Source organism: Pygocentrus nattereri, chromosome 17, assembly GCF_015220715.1.
Source record: "Pygocentrus nattereri isolate fPygNat1 chromosome 17, fPygNat1.pri, whole genome shotgun sequence".
Taxonomy (NCBI): Eukaryota; Metazoa; Chordata; class Actinopteri; order Characiformes; family Serrasalmidae; genus Pygocentrus; species Pygocentrus nattereri.
In genome coordinates, this window is record NC_051227.1 from 5,581,095 (window position 1) to 5,588,270 (window position 7,176).

At 41.5% G+C, this 7,176-nt stretch overlaps 1 long non-coding RNA gene across 1 annotated transcript; it reads left to right on the top strand.

The window, feature by feature from the left end:
• Positions 1-1,769: 1,769 nt before the first annotated feature.
• Positions 1,770-4,782, top strand: LOC108411129. Its single transcript, XR_001856543.2, has 3 exons — positions 1,770-1,869; positions 2,082-2,200; positions 3,978-4,782. It is a non-coding gene; the product is annotated as an uncharacterized LOC108411129 (long non-coding RNA).
• Positions 4,783-7,176: the final 2,394 nt, after the last annotated feature.

The window sequence follows — 7,176 nt, forward strand, 5'->3', positions numbered from 1 at the left end:
TTAGTAGATGGAATACTGGTCCAAGTATAGCAGTGCCATCTGAATACTTCAGGTATGCAGTGACTGTTGAAGGCCTTCTTCAGCCTGTGTTTAATATGAGAGGTGATCCAGGGCTTGGAGTTGGGGTATGTTTTCACAGTTTTGACAGGAATGGTAGTTTCAACTTCCAGTTCATTCATGCCAGGGAGCCTTGCAAATGTGGCTTGACATCTTCCGACCACAGTTTGGCACCATGGAATTTGGGCTTTTGGCATTTGAGTACTTGTCAATAGTGCGGAAGATTGCGGAACATTATGATCTGACAGGCGCAGGTATGCTTGTGCACTATATGCCTGGTTAATGTTCTCATAATATGTCTAGAGCATTTTCTAGTCTTGTTGGGATATTCACATATTGATGGCAAGAGGGCAAAAGGTTCAGTCTGGACCTGTTGAAGTCACCCATGATGAGAACTGGAGCTTATTTGGCGAGAATGTTTTTAACCACTGTCGTTGCTAGCTCTGCCACTTCTCTACTGTCACTGTTTGGTATAGCATAGGCACAGCTTGTAACAATAGTAGGGAATTCTCTCGGGAGCTAAAAAGGACAGAGGGAGAGGGTCAGCATTTCCAGGTTTGGAGTACTGATCCTGTGGTGGATTTTTATGTTGGCGTATTTGTTATTTACAGTAAGACAGACCCACCTCTTCTATTCTTGCTGGATTCTCTAGTCCGGTCCATCCTAAAAACAGTAAAGTTATCAAGACTGGCTTCAGCACCAGAGACGTCCACACCTAGCCAGGTCTCTTTCAGGGCAATGATACAGCCTTCCTTAAAGGCTCTTTCCATGGAGCGTCAAGCATGAAGTGCATCAACCTTGTTTCTCAGATATTGCACATTGCCACATTATGATGGAGAGAATAAGCAGTCTCAAGGGGCACTTTCTCAGCCTTATTCACACTCCTTCTCAACATCATCTTCTCCTTGGTCATATTTCTGCTGGTATGAAACCAGGTAGCTTGGTGTAACGAGGGACAGCGCTGTTGTAACAAGTCACCTCTGGAGTAGGTGAGTCGATCTGTCTGGACATCTGGCAGCAATACAGCACTTTTATTTTTCATAATCCAAATAAGTATCATCATGATGCTCGGTGCCCTGTCATCCCTTACGCTTCGCACTAAACAGGGTAGATGCAGACAACAGACATGAGACAGGAGTACAACAGTGTCATCGCAGCTCTGTTAAAACATATGAAAAAGTGGCTTTTGCTGTTGTATAATCTCCTTAATTGTAATTATATTCCTTAACGGGGCAGTTGAAGGCTGGTGGTTAGGGAACCAGCCTTATGACTGGAAAGTCGCAGGTTGGATCCCCTGAGCCAAGAGGACATTACTGAAGTGCCCCTGACCAAGGCACTTAACCTTCAACTGCTCCAAAGTCTCTGAAGGTATCACTGGCAATCGCATGCACTAGAGTAGCAAGTCTACATGGTGTGGAGAGTCTGGTGTGTGTGGTGCTCTTTAGAGTCAGTACGGATCTCATCAGTGTTTCTATAGGACCAGTGCTGTTACAAAACTGGATCTAATCTTTCTTTAACTGCTTTCAAATGCACAGAAACTTTAACTTAAAATAACACTGCTTATACAGCGCTGTTCATGGAGGGAAGTGCAGTCGTATACAGGAAGTGTGATGAATTACTTCCCCTTTCATTGGGGCCTCCTCAGACTGAAACTGCCAAAAAAGCATTTTTAACATATTTTTTTGGCCAATTGGGCAGAGCCATTTTCTGGATAAATCTGTATAAGTTTCTTCTTTGCTTCACTTTCTTCTCAGAAAGTTCAGCTTACCATCATCGTCTTCACCTCAGACGCCTTCTGCAGTGACAGCCATGGTGTGATACACAAACTCTTAACAGTTCATATTCTGTTATTATATTTAATAATACTGACAATATATACTATAATGAGCTGACTTTATTGGTGAATAAGGTGCGGATTCTTTTACTATTCATTGTCCTAAGGCAAGGAGCTCTTTTTGAGAGAGTGTATTTTACTGGTATGGTTTTATATTTGAGTTTTTTGTTTTACTGATTTATCTCTGCAGGTTCGCAGTGCAACTCTGAGTGTGTTCCTGCTCTGTTCCCTCTCTCTCTGTCTCAGAGGAACTGAAGCTCAACATGTGGATCAGAACACTTTACTTCACATCATCCGTCTCATTGAGCAGTAAGTCAAATTTACAAGTACCTGCTAACTGTACATGACAGCTCTGATCTCTCCAGCTCACATTGTCAGCTGATCTATCTAGGCTCTGCCCATAAATCTCTTCTTTTGTGGGTATTATTTTTGAACAAGCTTTAAAGACTCAGTTTATATCACAATACCTACATTTAGAGTCTGAAAACGCTGATCATGCTGAGTAAGGAAAATGTTAGGAGCAAAACCTTTAGGGACTTTAGCCATGCTACAGTAGCTAGCAATGTAGCCTATGTTACTTAACTAGTTAGAAGCACTCAAACAACCCAAGCAGATGAACTTTTGGCTTTTTTAAAGAAACGTTATATAACAATTTTAGCTTAAATGATGGCTTCAGAATGAATAGTTTTTATGGTACACTGATTTGTAACAGGGAGAACGGCGTCTGTCGCAGCCACTGTGAGCTGGAACGCCTGTTATAGTGCTATGTAACTCTGGAGGAGCGACACAAGCCTCATGCAAGAATTGGGTATCATTTTATCGCAGACTAAAAACAATAGCTTCAGCTAGGAAAATACATAGATATAACTATGGGTGTTCCCGCCACGGAAATCAGGTCAGATGCTGCTAAAAGACTCAAGACCTTGTTGGAGGAAGCAAGGAAGAGAAAAAAAGAGGATGACGTACCAAGAGATCAAACGAGAGTAAATCCCTGACTGGCTTTTACTCATTTGAGTAAAAAAGTACTCAACCGTCTAACCGGAAAACAATGAAAATCTGACGTCAGAATGTAAATTGCATCCCTACCAGTGTTGTTTATGAAGGATTGTGATGTAGGCTGTAACCTTATCTGGGTCATCCTTGTCTCACAGAGTTTTGTAGTTTTATGTACTCCAGAAGTTACTTCAGTCCTGTTTCAGGCAAGAATGCAAGGAAATTCATCTCATACCAAAAAGTTTGGTCAATCTTTGTCAGTCTCACACCAAATAAGCCTTGAAAGTTTGCAACCTCCTGTACTAACATCCTGTGGTGTTACTCTACTTTGTAAGTTGACTTGATTCTTTTTCTTCCGGTGTTGTGGCAAATTCCATCTCACCGGCAGAATCCAACTCCCTTCATGTGCAAGCACCTCATGCTGGCAAATGGATGCTACAGATTACACTCTGTATTTCTGTTTTGTGCACATAGAAACAACTGAAATCACTGTTGCGTCCACATGCCTGCGTGAGGCACATGCACTTGATGGGGAGTCAGATTCCGTATTCTTCAGCTCATCAACACATACATGTGTACGGCTGTCCACGAAGGTCAGCTCAAAGCTAAGAAATGTGCTCTTTGACTGTAGGGGGAGCCCAAGAGCAAAAAAATACCAATTATCCCATAATGCTGCCTTAAGATAGAAATAGACACCTCAAGAAGCAACATTTTAATATGATAGTATACCAGACTAAGTGCTGTTGCAAGGAGTGCCTGGGTTTGACTCCCCAGTTGGGTGACCAGGGTCTTTTCAGCATGTTCTCCCCGTGTCTCATTGGTTTCCTCCAGGTGCTCTAGTCTCCTCCCACAGTTCAAAGACACAAATTCAGGGCAATTGAAGATGCGAAATTGGCCCTAGGCATGAATATATATGTCTGTGTGTCTTCCCTGTAATGGACTGGCGGCCTGTCCAAGGTATTTCCTGCCTTCCACGCAGTGACTGCTGGGATAGACTCCAGCAACCCCACGATCCAGGAGAATAAATGGCTTAGATAATGTGTGTGTATTTTTATAAGACTATCATGTGTTTAAACTGCTTTCTTTGTTCTAGATACAGTCCTGGTCCTAACAAGCATAGCCATCAACATTCCACCTGAAAAGTGTGGTGCAGGGTTCCAACCTGATGACACCTTCCTCGCAGGTGATAAACCAGCTGAAGTGAAATGTCACTTTAGCAAGAGAGAAATATATCAAAGCGCGACGATGATTGGAGCTGTGCCAAATAAAAAGCACCACTCTGAGTTCTGGCTGCTAAACCCAAAAAAACCAGATGTCTCCCCCATGAAGAATCTCCTGAACAAAAGGAAAGATGGCTGTGTGATCTTCTACACGTACAACTCCCCCTGCCTCGGTACCTGTTTAAACGCTACAAATACAGGCCGCAACATTCTCACTGCCCTTGACATGTTCACACATCATGATGGCCCAAAAGCTTTTGTTTACAGTCAGGTTTTTGGCACTGAGGATGCAGAACAGTATCGGGATGACTTCACAAAAGTAAATGCAAAAATTCGACTTTATCGCTGTACTAACGAAACTGGGTGTCATGCTTGCTTTAACGGTGGGACATTTAATCAGCCCTGTTTAAACAATGGAACCCATGAGACTGGATTGGTCTGATTGGTCTCCACATGAAAGTGCACAGCACTGATCATTTCTATTAAATAAGCATGAATCATTTCTCCGTTCTTGCTGCTTTAAACCAGTGTTTATATTTTTATGGTGCTCAAATGTCTTCAGGATGATGAACGTATGTTTTCAATAAAACTTTTGGCAATCAGAAAAGAATAGATTTTGGTGCAGTGTGTATCTGTGTATCAGTTCTATCATTAAAAAAATGCAAGTGTAATGGAAAACAGTGGTGGACAAAGCTGTTTATAAATAAAGAACATAAATAATTATGATTGCCAACAGCTATTCTCTATACAGACCTACACAAGTAGTAACAACTCATTCAATCCCTTAAATTAGTCAAAACAATTGTTAGAAAATTGAAAGGTGCAGTGTTTAAGATTTAGGTGTGTGGTTTCTTTAGTTGCGATGCTGTAAAGGTGTAGGAACAAACTCTTCGGTGACACTCGTCTCTTGCATATAAAGATGTTTATTAGCATTGAGAGGTCGAAGTCACAGACAAGCCTTCGCGAACCAAGCTTGGAGAGAAAAGCCAATTGTTTCTCTGACACGTCCGTTTACAACTCCAGGTTTTATACCGGTGTGGACATCTGGCTTCTGTCAAAATAGCCTCAGTTTGTTCAATGTATGGATCTTCTTTAGCCAAATTTGGTATAAACATACGTTATTGTCCAGAGCAGCCCCAGTCTAATATATAGCATTGTTTACATTCAGGGGGGGCCCATCCTGTGCAGCTGCCTCCTGAATCAGCTCCACCATATTTCAGTCAGAGGCCCACAGGATAAACTCAACCAGAATCTACACAGTCTAATAACTAATATGATAGAAAATAATGTTACGACTATAGAATTAATAAGGTCAAATTCACCACAGGTGGATCCATTATCATAAATCCAATACAGTATGTAAAACTATGCTTTTGTTTGTGTAATCCTGTAGTGTATAATCGCTGTTTTTCACTAGCTTAGAATGAGCCCCTCAATTCTACATATGAGCAGATCCTCTTCCAACAGAGGCTGCCGCCACCATCTTACTACAGTAGCCCAGAACAGACTAACCAAAAACTCGCTCTAGAGGGCGCCTTTCAGATTTTTACGTTAAAGCGGCAGCTTGAAATTGGTGATGCTACAGCGCCGTCTGGAAGACACAGAAAGAAGAAGAATCCTTGTGGAGATGCCGTACTGTAGCTCATATTTGTCATTAACAGGGGTGAACCTCTACAGACAGTAAACACATTCACAGCATTCACACTGTATATTTTTACTGATATCTATTCAGAACATTTACATCATTAAAATCAGCAGCAACATCAGCAACTTAGTAATCATGCTGATCACATCATACAGAATCAGAAATTATTATTGCATTAGACAGTCAAACAGCTACACAGCCTCTCACAGTTAAAGACAAACACAAAGGCATAGAGAGAGTCATGGCTTAGATGAGCTCCTGAATTTTCTACTATTATCATTTAAATTGGGATAGAACTTAGAAAACCATCCATATAAAGGCACTTCTTGGTAGTCAATACGATTCAGTAAGTTATTAGATTTAGCAAGGAAACTTGAACAAATATGAAAAATAGTGTAGCATAACAGCTTTACCAGGTAAACTCGGGACAAAAAAAGAGGAAAAGAAGAGGATAAAGCCAAAACACAGGAGAGGTCTAAGAAAGGGAGAGTAGGAGAAAGAACACTTAAACATCTTGTATCATAAAGAAGAAAACTACAAGGACAGGTCAGGGAAACAGAGAAAGAAAAATAGGAAAGGAAAACAGGGATCTGAGCAGCTAACAGAGAAAGGACTGGATTCACTGAACAGTAGACAAATCTCATTTACTCTGATGTTCTCCACATTTGGGGTAGGGTGCATCTGTTATAGCTGAATACTATGGATGAATCTTTAATACAGCTATATACACCCCTTCCCCGAGCGGTCACTTACACCCCTCCCCCAAGTGAAGAGTGAAGTGTGAAGTTTGGGATCTGCAAAGGTCAACAAATCTTGCCATTTGTTGCCAGGAAGTGAAGCTGCACTGAGACAGTTAAAGGAAGTCTTCCCATCTCTCAAAGAGCAATGTGAAAGTGAAAGAACAGCATTCACTCCTGAAACACACAGAAAAAATGGAGAGTCCCCCCACATCCACCCCACTTCTGCAGAAGACAGATTCTCATCAGCCTTTGCTCCAAGTCCACACCTCCATACCACTGTAGCAAAGCTCAGAGACAGCCTCTCTCTGCTGGAGGTAGAGCTAGTAGAGAAGATACAGACCCACATGTCCAGCAGCACACTCACCGAACCCTTCAGAGACCAGCTTAGCCAAACCAAACACCAGTTGAAGATGTCGGTGCAGGAGCTGAGGAGATACATAGATAGCATGCCTGAGGACAGGGACTCACTAAGAAAAGAACTAGCAGAGTGCAAAAGAAAAGGCAAAACTTTATTGTTTCATAGTTAATAAGTAACTAATCAGGAACTAAGCAGGAATTAGGAGTAGTTCTGCATTAACGCTTAAATAATTACTCGTAATTACCAAGGACTACTAGTTAAGGACTCAGTAGGTAATAGTGAACTAATGATTAGAATAGTTCACTATTAACTAAACAATAACTACTGAT